This window comes from Coptis chinensis, chromosome 4 (genome assembly GCF_015680905.1).
Source record: "Coptis chinensis isolate HL-2020 chromosome 4, ASM1568090v1, whole genome shotgun sequence".
NCBI lineage: Eukaryota > Viridiplantae > Streptophyta > Magnoliopsida > Ranunculales > Ranunculaceae > Coptis > Coptis chinensis.
The window spans coordinates 56,155,985-56,177,493 of record NC_141459.1 but is presented as its reverse complement, the minus strand read 5'-3'; the positions used below and the strand labels follow the sequence as shown (position 1 = coordinate 56,177,493).

General features: G+C 36.9%; 1 long non-coding RNA gene across 1 annotated transcript; it reads right to left on the bottom strand.

Annotated features, from left to right (window-relative positions):
* Positions 1–3,169: 3,169 nt before the first annotated feature.
* Positions 3,170–8,070, bottom strand: LOC147504084 (uncharacterized). The gene is made up of 5 exons (XR_015220336.1): positions 7,875–8,070; positions 7,164–7,718; positions 6,960–7,006; positions 5,905–6,024; positions 3,170–3,568 (listed from the first exon to the last, which is right to left on the bottom strand). It is a non-coding gene; the product is annotated as an uncharacterized LOC147504084 (long non-coding RNA).
* Positions 8,071–21,509: the final 13,439 nt, after the last annotated feature.

Below are 21,509 nucleotides of genomic sequence, written 5' to 3'. Positions count from 1 at the left end.
CCGATTCCTCGTTAATTATTTCTTAAGGTTAGTTCAATGCTGTTGCATCCAGTTTCAAATTTCCCGTTAATTATTCTTTGAGGTCAGTTTGATGCAGTTGTATCCAGTTTCTGATTTCCTTGTTAATTATTCTTTGAGGCTAGTTTCATGAGTTGTATCTAGTTTCTGATTTCCAGTTAATTATTCTTTAAGGTTAGTTCAATGTAGTTGCATCGAGTTTTGGATTTCTCATTAATTATTCTTTGCGGTTAGATCAATGTATTTGTATCCAGTTTTCGATTTTCCGTGATAATTATGCAGTTGCATCAAATTTCCGATTTCCTGTTAATTACTCTTTGAGGTGGTTCAATGCATTTGCATCCAGTTGCTGATTTCATGTTAATTATTCTTTTAGGTTAGTTCGGTTCGATTTGAATATTTAATTATTCATTCAATATGATGCATTTGCATTCAGTTTCCAATTTCCCATTAATTATTCTTTGAGGTTAGTTCGATGCATTTGCATCCCATTTATGATTTCCCGTTAATTGATCTTCGAGGTTAGTTCGATCTAGTTTCCAATTTCCCGTTTCATTGAGATTAGTTCGATGCATTTGCATCCAGTTTTCTTTGAGGTTAGTTTGATGCATTTGCATCCAATTTCAATTTACCGTTAATTATTCTTTGAGGTTAGTTGAATTCAGTTGCATCTAGTTTTCCGATTTCCCATTAATTATTCTTTGAGGTTAGTTTAACACAGTTGCATCCAATTTTCGATTTCCCGTTAATTATTTTTTGAAATTAGTTCAATGCAGTTGCATCCAGTTTTCGATTCCATGTTAATTATTTTTTGAAGTTAGTTCCATATAGTTGCATCCATTTTCCGATTTCCTTTTGGAACCAATGCTTCTTCCATAAAACCTATGCACATTTAATTTCTAGTGGAAGCAGTATTGAAAAATAATTGATGTATTTGCCTTCTCCAGCTCACATGTCATTGATATAAAGCTACGATAGTCTATTCCATTTTTTTTTAAATTATTTTATATAAGGTCTATTCCACACTTCCTAATTCCTATTCCAAGCTACATATTTATAATTCTTCATTTAAAAAGAGCTCTTCTATGTAACCATGGGAAAGACTTGATGTCTGTAGAGTACGTGTGTAATGGTTGATCCTGCAAAAATAAGCTTAAGCACATTTCTTTAAAATTTTGAATTAGAATTAAAATGAAAATTATTAGCTCATAATTAAATTAACAAATAGGTGGAAGAATGTGTCATTGAAATCAGCAAGCATTGTCGATGACAACATTCATTAATCAAGACGGAATAAAAGAGAGGAAATCTGATAACTCAATTTGAACATACACAAATTACAACATACTAAATACATGAAGCTAAAAATGCTCGTGGGATTATCCACCAAATTGAAGCCATAGAATGTATTTGTATTGCCGCCTGTTGCAAATGGGGAGGACAATTCTCATGGTAGAAATGGGGGAATTGAATCAGGGTATTCAAGGCAGAAGCGAAAGAAGTTGGATAAATCCTGTCATTGATCTGCTAATTTGTCGGCACACTCGTCTGCCTCTCTATGCCACCATTGTAATGTTAACTCATCTTGATTGACTACATATCTCTTTAATATCCATAAATAGTGGTTGAAATGACGAATGCACCTTCTAAATTTCTCTATTTACAACATGAACCAATAGTAAATAGACCTCTTCAATTATTAACTTGGGTGGGTTTAGCTCCTTCAATCACAATTATGAGTGCATATAGTATGATTGAAACTCGGCCGAGTTATTTGTTCCAAGAAAAATTGGAATGGCCATGGCAAAAATGAACTTACCAGTGTCATCCCTATGCACACCTGCCGCTCTAGCAGGACCTGCATTCAGCCTAGCAGAGCCATCAGTGTTTATATTAACTTCAGCCACCCTCCAGGAGGGAAATTGTTCTGCAGACCATGAAGATGTTGGATCATATCTAACCAAAAATTAAGTGCATTAGATATTGCCCACAATGGATCAAGTCGTATATATCTCGCAAGCAATATATGTTCCAGATAAACGTATTGAAGAGCTCAAGAATATCATCACTACCATTAATCATTGCTTGGATGGACCACCATCTTGAAGTCTTCTTTTCCATTATATAAGTGTGCTACGGAAGTTATCCCCAAACCAAACTGCCTACACAAATTCACGGTGGCATATCCATCAAGGTGGCTTCACATCCCTATTTATAGTGAACTTTGGTTCTCCACACCTCCATCTTTTCTATGTAATATACTTAGTATGGACGCTACTGGTGTGTGTAGATACTGTTTGGTATAATTAACAAATTAATAAATTAGTTTGGTTAACAAAAAAAAAAGTAAATGGTTCCCTTTCTATCCTCCTCGACAATGGACATAAGTGTAGCAGTTAGAGGAGGTACAAAATACCCAAGTTCATGATCAATTGCTAGCGAAGCAAGATGATCAACAACTCTATTAGCTTCCCGATGCACATGTATTACATTGACACTAACAAATTGCCTAATGAGTTGATCAATAGCAGCTGTAATATTGGCACAATGCCATGGTACTATTTCTTGGTGTCGTATGATCTTAACTGCCCTCAATGAGTCAGAAGCCACCTCAACTTTCGGTTGTTGTATTGCTTTGCATCCTTGGAGACCTGCCAAAATAGCTTTTAGTTCTTGATAAAGAACAGACCGACAACCACCTGCTCCAGTGTATGCCAATAGTACCTTGCCATCTGAGTCTCTGACAATCCCACCAATTCTACAGCCATTTTCTAACAAAGAACCATCAATGTTTAACTTGGCATTCCCCTTTTTGTCTTCCTCCATATACATTGTACTGGATCTTTAGTAACATAGTTCACTATTATTCCAATCCTGTCCAGTAAATTCTTTAGGCTACTAGAGTTCTTGACTTTTGACAGCTGATCTTGCAGGGTGGCATGTGAAGCTTAGCTTAGAAAATTATATAGTCACTTACTAAACTTCCACCATTTATTGATTGTTAATGTACTATTACAGCACATACATCCTATTTCATGGATAAAGTAATCCCTCTTCTAGAACTGGTCATTTGTATCATTTCAAAACCTTGGATGAAAAAAATATCTTTCACCTTGAAAGGATTTTCGCCTATATGTTTTTTTTTTTTGTCTTTATTTTTCTTTTTCTTTTTTTTTTCTTTTTATTTCTCTTTTGATATAATTCTATTTCTTACCAACCAACAGTAGCTGCGAAACAAATGCTAGATGTAAAAACAAATTCTTTTTTTTACAACATCCACATATAATATCCCAGATGTTTGATACCATTAAATTGTCAACTCTCTGCAAAATGTCAAAAATCAATTTAACAATGGCCACACATAATCATACATTGTATCAAAATCCCAAATAAAGTAAACAATACAGCAATGAAAAAACTACCCATAATTACTCAGAAAGATTAGAGAAATGAAAAGAATGACTGACCACCATGAGTAAGTGAAGAGGAGCAGTCGCCTTTGCAAGCAATGCACTCAAATGACTCCTTTCGACTTAATCTATGAATTCCACTGATACATTATATATAAGAAAATTATATCAAAATCAAAACAAATCAATAATGGATGGATAACTATACATTCACAATGCAACATCAACAACTTCAAATAAGATATTACCTTCTTGTAAAGACTGTCAAGAGCATCAGTAGTAATAGTATACCAAACTCTAAACGTTGGTACCAAAAGACTATCAATTCCTACTAACAACACCCTGCATTAATTGTAGTAAAAGGAACAACAAAACCCAATTCCACATTCAAAGAAAGAGCTGGTTTCGAACTTCCACTACAGGGCTAGGAGCAGCAACAACCACCTCGACATCTTTCGCAACAATTCTCTCTAACGGTCCACTTTCAACTACAGAACTCAATTCCACACTCAACTCATAAGGCGATGCTACTACTCTTTTCCCTCCATCAGAAGCAGAATGGACCGAAGATGCCACAATAGAGACAGTCGGTAAAGGTTTCGACATGGGGTGGTGGTGGAGAATTGAACTAACAATAGTAACAGTCTCTAATGAGGCTTCGTATTTCAGTGCATAAGAGATTTTATTAACTTGTATAGCTATTGTATTGATGCTTTTAAAAATTGGGGAAGAAGTATATATACTTGTTACCCTCTCTAATATTCTTATCCTTCTCTTTTATAGGTTAGGCTAACAGTCACCCCTTCCATGAGCTGCTCGACAATTGGGTCAGAGCTACAGTGGAATAGGTGTAGATCACTAATGAATAGCTTTGTGATGTTTTAATACGTTCAATTGAATTCATGCAACAAACATTATGCTTCAGTCCCATCTCGTATGAAACTCGTGACTGTCTTAAGCTAGTCAGGCCATAATTGGTGCTTACCTTTTGATTCAAATCCCTAGGCTATACTACTGTTTCATGCAGTGTGCAGTCTGGGACTTGTTCCCCCGTCGAAAACTCTAATATGTGACATGCATTATTCAAAATGATGTAAAGATAACTACCACTCGGCTAGTATATGCATGGCTTTAGTGTTTTAATGGCAATAGAGTAAGCCAATTACAGGTACAAAGCATAAAAAGCAAGCAAACTACAGGTGCTAAACAGAACCCAAAAAGAAAGAAAAGAAAGACAGACTCAGTTACTCTCCACCAGCTCAATACGGATCATGATTTCGTTAGTATTCAAAGGAGGCAATGCTCAAGGCGGATTATACCTTGCTATCAAATACTCTCCAATCACTTGTACCCATCTTTTTCCAAACTCTTCATCAGTTTCTCAACCTTCTCTTCTACTATAGCTTTTTTTGGCACTCTTGAAAAACTTATCACACCATGAATACTCCCTCCTCCCTCCTTTACTCATTAATCGGTTTTGGTGCTTCTTTAGACTTGGTATACTTAGATGGAAGCACAAAATGCATTCTCACTAACTTTTTCTGATCAAATTGGCCACTACTTACACTCTTCGTGACCACAGGTGCTGTCATGGCTATTGTTTCGGATTCCATTAAGGTTATAACAGGTGCACTCATGGCTATCTTTTCAAGTTTGGTATTTTGGGGTTGTCCGATGACACCAATGTAACTGGCCAGGACTGAAGCCAACATCTCGGTTTCTTTCAGTCTAGGAAGGATCATAGGTGACCTGGGCTATTATAGAAGGGAAATATTTACGGATCTCATGTGCAGTGGTGGATTTCGGAAGCTGATATTTCGAGTTTCGACTATGATCTTTCCAAGTTAAGTGTAACTTGGACAATCCCATGAGTTATGAATCCCACACTAAGAGTAGTAACTATGGGCACCTTAATAAATGTTTGCATTTCTTCTCAAAACGCAATGTAAATATTGAGTTATTGACTAAGATTTGATACTTTGTGTTAAAAATTTATTATCCCTTCACTACTTAACATGCAGCCTACAAATTCGCTGCCAATTGGCTCACAACCTCGTAATTAACAATGATATTAACTTAAAAGAATTCATACTCTGAGTTAATCACAATCTACATAATAATAGAAATCCCCCAAATACAATTAATTGTGTCAAACAATGAACATATTGTTAAAGTAGAATATTAAGTACTTATAACATACAATCAATGGCCAGTGTACAATTATTGTGAGTCATCTATGAATTTAACAATCAGAAAAAACAGTTTGAACTTAGAATAACATGAAAGAGTTTGAATCAATAGAAGTTGATTATTGTAGATGAATATATCATACACTTTGAGACATTCGTGATAGATCAAATGCTTCAAGTAAATGCTTTTTGCTCTAGACCCTCAAAGCACCTTAATCTCAGTGCTCAATTTAGGCCATTTGACAAAGAAGTATCATTAGTAAAACAGGCATGAAGTACTTAATTACTATGATTGCTAATTTCTTAAACTTGTTCATGGCCGAGAGTTGCTTCAAGCGAGATAAGACAGCTGAGTCAAGAGGCTCGCTCACCAAGAGCTACACCATCGACCCGAACCCAAGGGTGACCTTCAATAAGACATAATACAAACTAATACACCAAAAATATTCGCAATTACAAACAATAATCATAGTCTCATAGACAATTTGATTCTAGAAAGTTTCACTATCTATAAGTTCTTTGAAGACACAAACACAGGAAGAAGCTCTATATAGGATCTGATATCTTAACCCAGAAGTACAGTTCAGTGAAAACAAAAACTTACCAGCAAGAACACAAATAAAATTTTAAAATTCCTATTATTGTTATAAGTCATTATCAAAGAACCCAAATGAAGCTTTAATTAGGATTTGGATTCCTTAAACCCATTGAGACCGTTGTGCTCTCAATAATTGCGGTATCGTGTTCGCATTGAAAATGAAAACAGTAATGACATATGTTTTCTTGAGAAAACAGTAATGAACCAAAACTAATATAAAGTGCTCTATCCACACTAATCATAATGAACATTACAATATACAAATAATAAATTTAACAAATTATTTTTGAACAGATTTACATATAATGCATTGAAAACTGATTAAAAAATTCAATTTGCAGAGATGCGATTCTAAGGTATAGCATACACGAACTATTGAAACATAGAGTCAACCTTAAGCTAAGAAACATAGAATTGGCAAATTGAAAAAACTTCACATTTTCCCCCATTCTATGACTCAACTTATATTTGAAGGAAAAAAGATCATATGAACTATTTGTTTTACATATCTATCCATAAGGTTTTCACTATCTAAGAGATCCTTTTTCTGATAATAGAAAGGTTAAGAATGTGCAATAGTTATAAACCTCCATAAACCCTTCTATTAGGACTTTATATATACTCTTTATTCATGCCTCCCTATCTGATGTCGTAAAGTTATTAAAAACAAACTCAAGCTACTTTAAGCCTTAGTCCCTTGTATGCTTATGCCTCACAGAGGAAACGTTGAGTTCAAAGAATAACATGAGGAGCAGCCAACTCAAGAGTCCTAGGGACAGTTATACTTGGAACTGCATTATGTCAACCAAAATATAGATGTATAAATTGAAACTAATCGAGCAATATCGTGTAAAGAAAAATAAATGTAGACTTGAAATTATAAAAATAAGAAATAGAAAAAAAAAAAAAAAAAAGAAGAATCTTACACTTCTTAAATTTTAATTTCACCTGAAAATAAGCATCTTGCATGTCCTGCATGACACATTGAATCCTCCTCATATTGGCATCCTTTGCTTCAGACCTAAATATCATTGAAATTCTAGGGAGGAACAGCCATCAGCAAGGACTGAATATGATGTTGATAAAAGAACATTGGTCTTCATTTTCAGTTTTCTTATCACTTGGACTGTCTGAAACAAAGGTAGCTCAATTGGGTTCAGTAGAACATGCCAATCTTTCCATCTCAAGAAAATCATCCATAAGTTCCAGCCGATTCATGTGTTCTCAACCTTGACAGGTTTGTCAATGTTCCTCCCCTTCTTGACTTGTGAAAGTCAGAAACTAAGGTTGTAGCCCAAGAATCTATGCAGCTTTCTTCCTCGTCCCTCCCATCTTCAAACATAGACATCGAGCTTAGTGGATTGCTTTCACCTCAATGGGTGTCTGAACATTCAATCTTGAGGAGGTTCTTTAATTTGCTGATCAACAGACTCTAGCTGTGCTTCTAAACTTCTACGCTTGCTCATTGTTTTAGTACACATATTTCTCGACACCTGCAGTTCACTGTTACATTTTGCCAAGGCTTTTTTTTAGCATTTTCATTTCTTCCACCATCTCCAAACAACGTCCCATGAAAAACTCATTTTCTTTGTGGAAATTCTGATCCTTCCGAATGGGGAAAAATAAAAAAAACAAAAACTCTGTTAGAGTTTCTCTTACCAGGTTCGAAGAGCGGTTGAGGCTCAGTCCGATTTTTCCAGATTCTGATATGATATTTTTCCAAATTTGACAATGATATCTGTGATCCGATATCCAATTTTTTTGAAAAATAATTGGATCGGAATTGGATGTGTTTTCAAAATCCGATCCGATCCAATTTCCGATTAATTTCTGAATTTGTAACTTATAGTCGTCTATTTCATATAATTACTAAATTAAAACTACATATAGTTTACAAACCAAATAAAACCCTAGAGAAGCAAAACATTGTTTCTCTCACAATTTCAAAAATTAATATTCTCATTCTAGTACATGTCTCTTTTTCTCATGTCTTCCTATTTACTGAATTAATACATTAACACTAAGAAAAAAAACTTATTGAATGAATGTGTCAAAAGGTCTAAGTTGTTTATTGAATTAATACATTTCAAAATGATTGCTAAATGAATATAAGGATAAAAAAAATGGTTATCCTAAAAGAGAATCTGATTATATAATTTAAATTTCGGATTTACTTTCGAATTTTGCTAATTCCGAAATTTCCAAAAAAAGTTATGATTTTCCAAATTTTCTGAATTCGGAAAAGAAATTTTTATCCAAAAAAATAATTATATCGGATTTGGAAAGGACATTTCCATCCAAAAAAAATTAGAAAATTTTCCGAAAGCCCTTTATCCAATCTGATCTGAAGTCACCCCTAATTAGAACAAATATACACCTCAAAAAGTTAAAAACTATGGTTTAATAGTTACATAAACGTATCACAGTCTGAAGCCAGAGAAGGTCTTACAAATGAAAATGAGACAATGAGTCTAAGCCTATGTATGAACCGATAACGACATAGTGCTTGAAGAGATTTACCAACGATCTCGCAGTTCGAGCTCTGATCCTCTTAAGTATGAGTGATTGGCCTCAAGCATCGCACGCAGCTCTATCATTGTCACATGCTTTTGAAGATCATCTTGTATTGCCCACAACTTTTTGCTCTGAGCTTCCAGCTTACTTTTCAGATCTTAGTTGGTACATCCCTGACGGGAACATGTTCTTCAAATTTATGGACTTTTGATTTTTGACCATCATTGGTACTAATTTTGCATTTCATTCCACCTTTGGAAGGTTTTTTCAAAAGTTCATCATCCACATGTGCCTCAGAATTCAAATCTCAAGAGGGCATTTAAGTTTTAGTAAACTAAAATGATGAAGCCTCAAACTTGAAACTAACATTAGCAATACTTTCACAAAATTGGATAAATTCATACCGTTTTTGTTGGTGGAACATCTGTCACAGCCCGAATTTCTAAACAATTAAAAAAAATGAATATTTGAAATATAAATATCTCAAACAGCACTTGGTTCAATTGTCTAAAAACCCAGGCTATGACGGGGTGGATACTACACATGTCAAAACCTAAAACCCACATCATAAATAATCTTAACAACAAAACTCCAAAAAAAAATCTCTTCCCATTCAAAAATCATCAATATAAAATTCTAAGAATAACAGGTCCTCAACATCTTATTCTCATTCCATATGAATATGAAACTACGCTATTACATACTTCCAAAAAGAACAGACCTAAAATATAAACTCCCGGACTGCTCCAGACAAGAATCCAAATCACACGCCGCAATTCCACTGCCTTCCACCTATGTTCCCAAGAACACACCCACGTTGCCAAAACAAAGCAAACATGGGTCAGCAAATTGAATTTGCTGGTATGAGTAGACTAAACACATATAACCATTATCATACTTTAATTATTCAAACAATCCCTTTATTTTATCCCATAACTCAATCATTCACAGCTTGGAAGACAGGTAGTTCCGTCATTTTAACCGGCATAATTTCTTCCCAAGCAAAACTTCCATTTTATTAACTTCCATCTTATTAACTTCCATCTTATTAACTCATTCTAATAACTCCTTTTTAATATCTAAATAATTGAATTACACTTACCGATATCCATCGGCCATAAGGGTAGGACCGTCCCCACAAAAAATGTTATTAAGTCCTACCCTCCTACAAAAGAAAAGTTAGAACTTCTATATATCATATGTAGATATTATATTAGGTATTCAAAAGAAAACCCAAACACTCACATAATCAAATTAATTTCTCTTATTAATTAATCAATTACTTTTCTTATACACATATTTCACAACCTATGTACCTTAGGTCATTCCCCGCCACATTCAAGGAATACCCAACCTTACATTCCTCAGACACTCAAGGAATACAACTAACCCGGGCTTAATACCTTAGTTCCTCTCTAGGGTAGTCCAAACAATCTGGTCATTCATGGCACATTCAATGAATACCCGGGTCATTCATGGCACATTCAATGAATACCCCTATATAACGCTAACGGGCCATTTATGACACATTCAATAAATGCCCACCTAACCTATGACATCAACAGTCATAAAACTCAAATCCAAAACTTGAGTCGTGGAGTTCTAAAAGAGTGCGGTAAATTTATTTATGCATTATTGAACTTTATTTTATATATCATTTAAGATAACGAATGAGTATCTTGATTCCTGTATTTTTTATTTACGCGTTATTAATTTCAGGGATGTCTTAGTGTCATAACGTTGTATATCATAAAATACTGCAAAATCACATAGTAGTTAATACACATACACACGTATATATAGAGGTCTTAGCCTAAAGTCAAGTATGCTAATAGTCCTAGACCTATCTTAATAACCCAAATCATAATCCGAGTTAAAAGGTCAAATTGGGTCAAAAGGTCAAAGTCAACTCTGGTCAAAGTCAACCCTAGTCAAAGTCAACCATGGTCAACCCTGGTCAAAGTCAAAGTCCACATGTCACGGTCAAAATCAACATGTCATGGTCAAAGTCAAACTGTCGTTTCCATGTTCGACAGGTTCAGGGTCGTAGTCATGGTTCATGGCTAAGGTCAACGTGCATGGCTCATGGCTCATGACAGGTAATGGTTCGGACCTAACCGCCAAGCCCAAACCTTAGAACCCTAAGTATAAACATTTAAAGACCCAATTAGATCTATTTTAAGTCCAATGGTCCGCCCAACAATATTAAAATCGCCTAAAACTGTTAAGTGGTTCGGTCCAAAAAATCTTACATTGAACCGGGTCCACAAAACTTAACTTAAACCGCCCAAATTAAACACAATCCGGGCCCAACCAAACATTTAAATTTCGGCCCAGCCACTAAAAATTAGAACTGGCCCCAACTAAAAATAGAACCGGCCCAAACTAAAAGATTTGGATCGGCCCAATCTCACCCTAAGGCCCAAGCCCCCACACCGAAATCAATCGTTCATCTTCTCTATCGCTCCTTCCTCCACCACCACCACCTCCAAATCGACCACCACAAATACCGATCGCCTACCCATTCCAACCAAGCGGTTGGACTCCTAAAGAAAAACCCCACACCTTTAATATATGAAAAACTCGATTTCATCTTCCCCTCACCAGCCACCAGCGCGACTTCAAGCCAAATCGCGCCGCCATTGATAGCTTCAACACCTCCGACAGCCCTCACACCAATCCAACATACAAACAAACATCAAATCCAAACAAACCAGTTCAAACGATTTTTTAAAAACGCATAACCCCAAGTTCCAGTATCACTGGCAGTAACGCCATTAACAAGTCCTGGGAGCTTCCACCGAGCTTCCCAGCACCCATTCGACCCATCATAATCCCACTACACAACCCAACAACCAACATCCAAACAAAAATAACAATCCAAGATAAATTACAAAAAAAAAAAGTATGAGCGCGCGCCTCCATTAACCCCTGTTAAGAGCTTCAACAGTCCACCCCCAAATCCGGCATTTAATCCCCCACTAATCCCCAATCAATGCGATTTCAAAAAACCACAATCAGTGTATAACCCGAAAAATAAAACACAACAGTACTAATATATGCAGGACCATTGTTTTTGTTTGAGGGGGCTCGCGACTCCATTGACAAATTTCAAATCGCCTCAACAGAGTTTCGACAGTTCTAAATCAACTCCGAAGTTTCACTTTCGAAGTTTTAACAACTCGACAACACGACGTCGAATCAAAACAATATTATGGACAGTAAAAACAGAAATATTAAACAGACGAAAATCATAGTTCTAGTAGTGGTGAGAGTTAACTCTACTCACCTTTAGCTAACAGCTCGACGAATTTTCCTAGCCCGAATCGTCGTGCTCCACCTCTCCAGCAAACCAGCTTCTTTCTCTGCCTCCATTTTTTTATATTTTATTATCTTCAAAACCCTATTCTCTAGAACAATGTGTTTATATACTTGGGTCCGAAACCCAAGCCCAACACCGACTCGGGCCCAAAACCAAGCCCACGTATCCCGAGTCCAATCCGACGAATTTTTAAAATAAACAATTAAATTAATTAATTAAATAGAAAAATACGTATAAAAAAACACGGGGTGTTATAACATCCCTTCCTAGCCAAGGAACTAATAACTTCCTGATCTGAAACAGAAAGGCTCTCCCACCCTAATAACTTCATTCTCTACTTGGGTAGATGGAGATGATTCCATAAAACAACTTGCATTGTGCCATGCCACCACTACACCAAAACAGGATATTAGTAACGCTCCAGTTTTTTGCTTAGTAACGGTTTTATAGTGTAACTAGGTTCCTAACGTTTTATAAGCGTTACAATTATATATAAAGTGTTACGTTAATTTTGCCAAATATGAGAATTAATTTGTTACGTTTTTAAATTGTTTGTTTGGACCAAAAAGCGTAAATAAATCGTGAATATTAAATATAATATTAAAATAATAGCTAAATTAGAATTTAAGATTTCTAAATAAAAATTTTCGGTGAGAGGGAAAGACCAAAATTATCGCGCTCTTCTCCCTATTTAAGATTACTAATGAACAGCTTTATATTGTATGCTCTTTTCATCGCCTCTCTCGTTCAACAAGTTCATCGCTCAACAAGTTTTGGAAGTCAAGACGGGTCGCCACGCTACTACTTATTAGGTAACGTACTTCCTTCGCCTTCTTCTTCTATGTTTCATCATCTCTAATCTAATCTATGTTTCTTCTTCCTTCGCCTTGAGGGAGTAATTTGGTAGTGAATTAAAAATGAACCCAAATGCTTCTCTAATCTAATCTAATTCCATTTCTTTAATTCAAACTCCCTAAACTCAATCAAACCTTACACTGAAATCCGGAAAACCAAGTAGGGGCATGTTTTAGAAATATTTTTTCAATCAATCTCTCTTTTCTATGGAGTGACAACTGAATAAAAGAAAGAAAAAGATTGACTTGTGGAAATATTAATGAGAGGGAGAATCAACAAACAAAGTGGTGGGTTATATAAGTATTTTCGTTTTATTTTGGTGGAACTCTCATTAAGATCTCTCAGATTTATTATTTCCATCTTATTCATCTCTCTCAAATTTTTGAAATAATGGCGATAACTTGATTAAAAAAGAGGTTGCCTTCAAATTGAGAAATGTGACCTTTGGATCTTTGGAAATTGAGAAATTTAACTAATGGTTGGATCTTTCTCGTGGTCATAGACACACCTTTAATTTCAGTGGTTAATTAAGTTTATCATAAGAAGAGATCGAAATGCAAAATTAGAAAGAACTTTCAAACAAAATAATTTCTTTTAAAAACAGAAAACAAAGATAATGATGGAGAGACAAAAGAATCGGCGATTTGTAGCTCTCTAATTTTTGGCATTTTTTCATATTATTTTTGTATTCTTGTTCGTCTAATAGATGTGGTCTCTACGTAGATCGAACTAGCTAATCGTGATGCACACCATCCGACTCTAAACTGAGATAACTAGTAGCTGTGTGTCTATGAATTGTGTTTCTACTTTCCTACAAGCTATCTGTCTACTAAGTTGTAGCATTCATTGGCTCACCCTGGAACAAAATCCTGGCTCCGCCACTGATTGTTAGTAGTATCTAACTCCTTTTTTTTTTAGTTTGATAGCGTGGATAGGGTTTTCTAGAGTTCATGTTGGAATGGGTTGAATATTTGTTAGTTTTTTTATTAATTTTGTTGAATTGATTGTGCAGGAAAGACCAAATGTGAAAGAAGCTGATGTGCAAGAGATTGCCAGAGCGCATAAGCAAGAACTTTTTTTTTTCTATTTCTTTGCGGTTATAAAGAAGAAGGAAGAAGTGGAGCCGAGGCGATCTTGATCCGAACGAGATCAAAGGACTCAGATTTATGATCGTGCAATGCACAGTTTTATTTTCCAATTCATGTTTATGCTTATTTTTATCATTTTTTCTACTCAATTCTCAGAGTTTAAGCTTTGTTTGACAGATTTCTTTGAATGCAGATGAAAAAGACATGTTTCAATTCTTTTCAAGGGCAAGCAAGGTTAGTAGGGGTGCTCTTTTTTAGCATATCATATTACCTCTTAATATAGTGGATCATAAATATTTTCAGAGTGTTCATTTGAGATCATTTCCAATTTACTGGATTATGAATTGAATAGTTTGTCCTATATTGGTTAAGTGAATATTCGAATAGAGAGCATGATTTAATGGCAGCAATCTCTATGGCAACAAATTGAGTGGAGGTATCCCACCTGGTTTTGAAAGACTTGAGAGCATGACGTCTTTGTGAGTCCTGTTATTCAACAATTTTTCGTAGTTCAGAATGTTATCCTTTTAACAGCCGTACCCCCCATTTTGTGTTGTAGTCGTATGTCTCGCCATCCTACAAATGCATGCATTGTGTAAATGATAGGGAAAAAGGGAAAATTGAGAATTAGCATGTGATAAGAGCCCAAAACTGTAGTTTTAACCCCTTAATAATCATACTGTTAGACCAATTATGTGAATAATAAGTAAGAGTTAATACTGATTACGTGTTTTTATGCATTTCAGGCTTCAAAGTCCATTATGCGCAGAAATGTGCCACTTTAGCGAGATAAAGGAGCAAAAGTCGCCAGAACTTCCTAATGCCATATCTTTGGACTCAGACCTCGGATTGAGGCCTACCTTATGTCAAAACGACCGCTCGGAAAGAGCTTTGCAATGGTCCAAGCCTTGACCCAATCAGAGGAGCAGAAGTGGACGAAAAGTCTGTGGAAGCTAACTGCAGCTGAAGAGGCCTTTTTGGATCGAAGAGACTTGGGTTTTGGGCCCCGATTCTCTGCCCAAACCCCGGCTCCAAGCCCATGCACGAATTTTGATCTGATGTATAAAAACAAAAGCTTAGCTCTTTGTTAATGGTAGCTAGTTAGACCTAAATTAAGATATAGAATTATAGATCTAGTTTTATTAATTAAATTAAGTTTTAGTTCCATTTAAATTTTGTTTTAGATTAAATCCTTGAATCATTGTTCTTGATAGATTAGATAAATAAAGTAGTATTTTTTATCAAGTTCGAATTTGTCATTTCCATTTTAGATCTAAATTCAATTCTTGTCATTGTTTTATTCCAGCCATTAAATTAGATTCATTATTGCTAAATTAAGTAATTCTCAAATTCTCACATTATGTTTAGTTTAGATTCAATGGTAAATGTTAGATTGATGACTCAAGGCTAAACCTCCATTGTAGGGGGTTGATGAAGCTTTGATGAAACCTTAGTTGTTTAGTATAGAAACGTTGTAGCATCTATTCCACTCAAGAAGGTCGCGTTTCGCCATGAGAATGGGTGGGCGACCTCACATGCTAGTTAGTACTTGGTAGAAATGCCATGAACACTAGGGATTAGACTCGGAATTCTTGCCGTGAAAACGTAAGAATCGAGATACCACAATCTGTACTAGGTCATTAAGTTGGATTCGAGGTGGATTCGATTCCCCTCTAATTCCTTTATCTAGAGTCAAACAATAGTATTTCCATAGCATTTGTAGTTAATTTCTAGTAATCATCTTAAGTAAGTATCGTAGTATAATATTTCGTAAAGCTCTCATTGACTTAAGAGTGACTAGTTAGACTTAGAAAACAATCCATGCTAGGGAACTAGGAGTGGAACGAACTTCGTACTCCATTTAGTGCAATTCGCATTGAGAGTAGAAGCTTTGATAATTGACACGTAAAAGAATTAAGTTTAGTTTACTTTACGCTTTGAATTCATAGTTCATTTTACATTTATCAAATTCGCTGTCTTAGGTAGATTGTTTTCTATTCATTTTTTTTAAGTCCCACCCCACCCACCCTTGTTTGATTCATACCGTGGTTGCCGCTTTCAGTTTTGGAAAAATTCCGCGAAAAACGACTGAAGGCCGCCTTCAGCGCTTCAAAGAGAGAGCCGACCCGCTTATCTATCTTATTGACTTCGCTTTATACACCGAAGCCCAAAAAGAGAGAGCCGACCGCCGCTATCTTACTGGAGCACGACTTTGCCTTGAGCACGCCCGCGCCCAAGATGGAGCGCGCACGCGCCCTCCTCTGAAATTCCAGGATTTCCCCAGTTTGATTTAAACTTCGAATTGTCAAGTTTTTCAGTGTTCTAATATCTTATTATACATCAACACGCTGCATACAAGACGCTTATTCATAAGCCAAGCAAGGACGCTTATCGGTATTCCTTTCTTCCATACCTCGCATTTCCAGTTAGAGGTTTTATACTAGTATATCAGAATTGTTTGGAGTGTTGCATGTTAGTTAAGCTCAACTTAGTCTTGCATGAGATTAAGGTCTGGTCGAACAAAAACAACAAACGTAATTACACCACAACAAACAAGTCTATCTAGTACACCACCCACTTACACCTCTAGCTAATATCACACACACCATACCGACATAATGGTCAAGAAAGAGAGACTCCTCTCTCCGACTTCTACAAAGCTTTGAGCGATAGCCCTAAGTCTTGCATCGCTCTAGCAGACCCAAATGGGGATTTTCAAATTCCCCAAACATATTTAATTGTTACCCGCTTTCCATGGTCTAGACCATGAAAAACCTTACCAACACACGCGTGGGATTGAACAAGTCCTTATAACATTCCACCATCCTACGGTTGGTAATGAACATGATTAAACTAAGGGTATTTCCTTTCACATTAGCCGATAAGGCGGCGCCTTGGTTAACTGCCTGCCGCTAATTCTCGTGGACTCGTGGGCTAAAACTTGTTCAAATTTTTTATGGAACATTTTTACCCACCCCTAAAGACGGATGAAATGCTTTCCAAGATTCATTTCTTCCGACGTAACCCTCATGAATCATTTTCTCGAGGCATGGAATCGCTTCACCGATCTCCTTATAGAGTGTCCACACCATAACCTAGCAAAAGACACGTTAGTTCGTACTTTTCAAAGGACTTCAACATCACCATAAAGAAGTCCTTGACATAATGACCGGGGTAGTTTCCTAAGTAAAGGAGCCACGAGGCTTACAAATTTTAGAAGACCAAACTAAACGGAATAATAATCGGGGAGTGATGATATCCCCGGCCCGCTAGTTCTTCTTCAACAAGAAGGTCACGGTATGTTTGAGAATAAAACCGATCCGTAACTTAAAAATTTACTCGAATCTCTAACTAAAAAGTGGAGGCTATTTCGCTCAACAAAAGCCTATCCCCGCATGAATGTAAACTCCAACCCATGTACTTTCTGTTTGAGTCCGAGCACCCCTCGACAATTATTGTCCTCTAGCTTATGAACAACAACCACCGTAATCAGATAATGTTTACTCTATTAATAACTATCCTATTCCTAACGCCCTTGAGACAAAGATCCCAACTTCACTGAGAAATAATCAACAAGTAACACCTCCGTGGTACAATAATCAAAACGTTAGGCAAGCAAACAATTATAACCAAGCTTCACTTAGACAAGGACAAGGACAAAGTCAAGGGAATTATAATAATTATAACACCCAAGCCGCAACCTAGGCAAGGTCAAGCACAAGGTCAAAATAATTATAATAATTATAATACCAATAGAGGTATCGCTCCGGGTTAATAATAATAACTATCACAACCCACCCATAAATAATCAACGAGATAGTTCCAAATGCACCACCCGTGACTACTACACCTACACAACCGATCAGATCGACGCTTTATACAAAGTTACCCAACAACTTTTCCAATCAATGACTAAATCAAACGAACGATCTTACAATCAATAAATCGGGGCATACAACAAGTTAGCCCAAGAGAAAGCCCAACCAAAAGGCGGTTTCCGTGTCAAGCTATACCAAACCCTAAAACAAAGAAACAAAGCCTTTGAGGTAAACGGTAATTTAGTACGGAAACTACAATCGTAGGTGACCTAAATGCCATCACCACTCTCCGCTCGGAAGAGTGGTTGATAACAAAGTAATCGCTCCTATAGTTACCCCATCAAGATTCTACACCAGATATCGAACTAGATACCGAAATAGAAACCGAGGAGCCTACCACCACGGTAGAGGTACCCGCTAAACCACAACCAAAGAAACCGAAAAGCCAAGGTTACACAGCCAAGTAGAGCCATATGCGAAATATAGAGCTTAAAACCACCGCTCCTCAAAAATTAGCCATGCTAACTAGGGATACAAACTTTGAGGAAATTAGGAACGCTTTCAAGAATCTAACGATAAACCTCCCTTTTCTCGGCTATTAAAAAGCTTCCTAACCACGCTTAAGTTTCTTAAAGAGTTGTGCACTACTAGGCGAAGACTAACATACCCAAAGACGCCTTTTAACCGAATAGCCCCAACTTTATCCGAAAATAATGGAATTGTTAAGTACAAGGACCCCGGTCGCCCCATCAGAAAATGCACCTTAGGAGATTCCCACACGACGAACCGCTTTATTAGACACGGGGCGAGTGTTAACTTACTCCCGTGATTACTTGTATAAACAAATAGGTCTACAGAAATGCAACCTACAAAAATAACGCTGCAATTAGCGGACGTGTCAATTAAGTATCCTAAAGGTGTAGTGGAAAACGTGGCTTGTTAAGGTTCGTGGATTTCTACTATCCTCGCTGATTTTGTTATCCTCGATACGTAAGTCGCTAATGACTCCGATCGATCATCTTAGGGCGCCTTCTTGGCAACCGCCAATGCGCTTTATAAATTGTCGCGATGGAAAGATGTCCTTATCTTTTGGCCATCTTTTCCGTCGAGGTAAATGTTTTAAAATGATGAAACAGCTACCGATTCGGCTTCTATAGATGGGGAGGTTAGCATGATCGAGAGTTTAGCTCAAGATTATTTTAACAACACGCTTCTCGAAAACAATATGTACAAATTCCTCTTTTTGAACTTCGATTTTGTAAATGACTCCTACTTAGAGGAAGTCAACACCATCCTAGAGTCCACACCAATTGTAGACCCGCCGGTTGCTCCATACACCGATTATGAAGACTTGCTACCCGAAAGCAGTATTCATTATGCAAAATGAGGACCCGGACGAAATATCTATTGATTTTCCACCCACCCCGGTGCTTAAACCTCTTCCCCGAATTAAAATATATATTAACTTGATCCGATGGTAGTCATCCGTAATTATATCTTCTTTGTTATCTAAAGATGAAGAGACATCTTTAATAAGGGTGATTAGGGAACATCGGTCTCAAGGATTGGTTGGTCCTTAGTCGACATTAAGGCGGCATCGACCTAATGTCCGCGACTCATCGTGATACATTTGAGGATAACGCCAAGACTTCGCTAACCTCAAGCCGCTTTGAACCCCGCCATGAAAGAGGTGGTTAGGGAAGAAGTCTTGCGACATCGGATGCGGGTATTATATACCCAATCTCCGATAGCGAATGGGTAAGTCCCATTCATGTAGTTCCTAAGAAATCGGAATTACCATGGTATCGTGAACGGAAGGGTGACTATGTTGTCACCAAGGTCCTATGAAATGGAGAATTTGTATTGATTACGACGCTTAAATGCTATGACACGAAAAGGATCACTTTCCCTTACCATTTATAGATCGATGCTAGAACGCCTAGTGGTCATGCCTTTTATTGTTTCCGGATGGCTACTCGCTATTTTCAGATTATTATTGATATTGATGACCAAGAAAAGACCACCTTCACATGTCCCTTCTAACATATGCCTATAAACGAATGCCTTTTGGCCTTTGTAATGCTCCCCGAACCTTCCAAAATGTATGCTTCATATATTTAGTGACATGGTAGAGCTTTTATGGAAGTTTTCATGGATGATTTTTCTATCTATGGAGACTCCTTCACGCATCGCTTGTCTAACCTCGCCTAAGGTTTTGACACGTGTGAAGAAAAGAGCCTCGCTTTTAAATTGGGAAAAGTGTCATTTCATGGTCAAAAAGGGCATAGTACTAGGTCATATTGTATCTAGTGATGGCATCAAGTAGATAAAGCCAAACTAGATAAGATAGCTTAATTCTACCTAAACCACGGACTGTCCGGAGATTAGAGCCTTTCTAGGCCATGCAGGTTTTATAGGCGGTTCATTAAAGACTTTTCAAAATAGCTAGGCCTTTAACTAACCTCCTTTTGAAAGATGCAATCTTTGATTTTAATTTTAATCAGAAACAGGCTTTTGAAACCTTAAAAGTCACTCTAACCATCGCACCTATTATACAGCCTCCCGATTGGTCTAAACCATTCAACTCATGTGTGATGCTAGTATGACTATGCAGTTGGTGCCGCCTTAGGACGTAAACTAGATAATAAGTCCACCGTTATTTATTATGCTAGTAAAACTTTAAAACGATGCTCAACGGAATTATACAACTACCGAAAAGAATTTTAGTAGTCATTTATGCTTTAGATAAATTTCGGCCCTTATTTGGTTGGTTCTAAAACTTTAGTTTACACGGACCATGCAGCTCTTTAGGTACCTTCTTGCCAAGAAGGATGCTAAGCGTAGATTAATCCGTTGGATTCTTCTCCGCAAGAGTTCACATTAGAAATAAAGGACAAAAGAGGGGTGGAAAAACGAAGTTGCCGACCACACTTATCTAGACTTACAAATGACGATAGTAGTGATTCCGAGTCCATACCGGACTCTTTTCCCGATGAGCATCTGTAGATGCTATTTTTTCATCACCATGGTATGCGACATCGTAAATTATTTAGCGGCTGATGTTATGCCTCATAATTGGTCAAGAAATGAACGTAAAGAAGTTCTTGGCCGAGTCAAGTTATACTATTGATGAGCCCTACCTTTTAAGTATTGTGCGGATCAGATTATTCGCCGCTGCATTCCCCCAAAGGGAATATAATGAAGTCCTATCGCTCTGCCATGACAAAGAGAGTGGTGGCCACTTTAGCGAATGAAAACAGCCGCTAAAGTTCTTCAATGTGGATTTTATTGGCCTACCCTTTTAAGGATGCCCAAGTGCATTGCAAGACGGTATTCGCTGCCAACAACTTGGGCTTAATCACGGCCGCAATATGATGCCTTTAAATCCAATCTTGATAGTAGAAATTTTCGATGTTTGGGGTATTGATTTCATGGGCCCTTTCCCTCGCTTCCCACGGTTATATTTATATTCTAGTTGCCGTGGACTATGTGTCTAAATGGATAGAGGCCCTAGCTTGCCGTGAGCAATGACCATAAGACCGCGGTATTTTTATTAAAGAATACATTTTCATGGGTTTGGCATTCCTAAAGCCATCATTAGTGATGGTGGAACACATTTTTGCGCAAATGAGTTGTTGCATCCCTAGTTAAAAAGTACGGAGTTACACACAAAATAGCAACTCCTTATCATCCACAA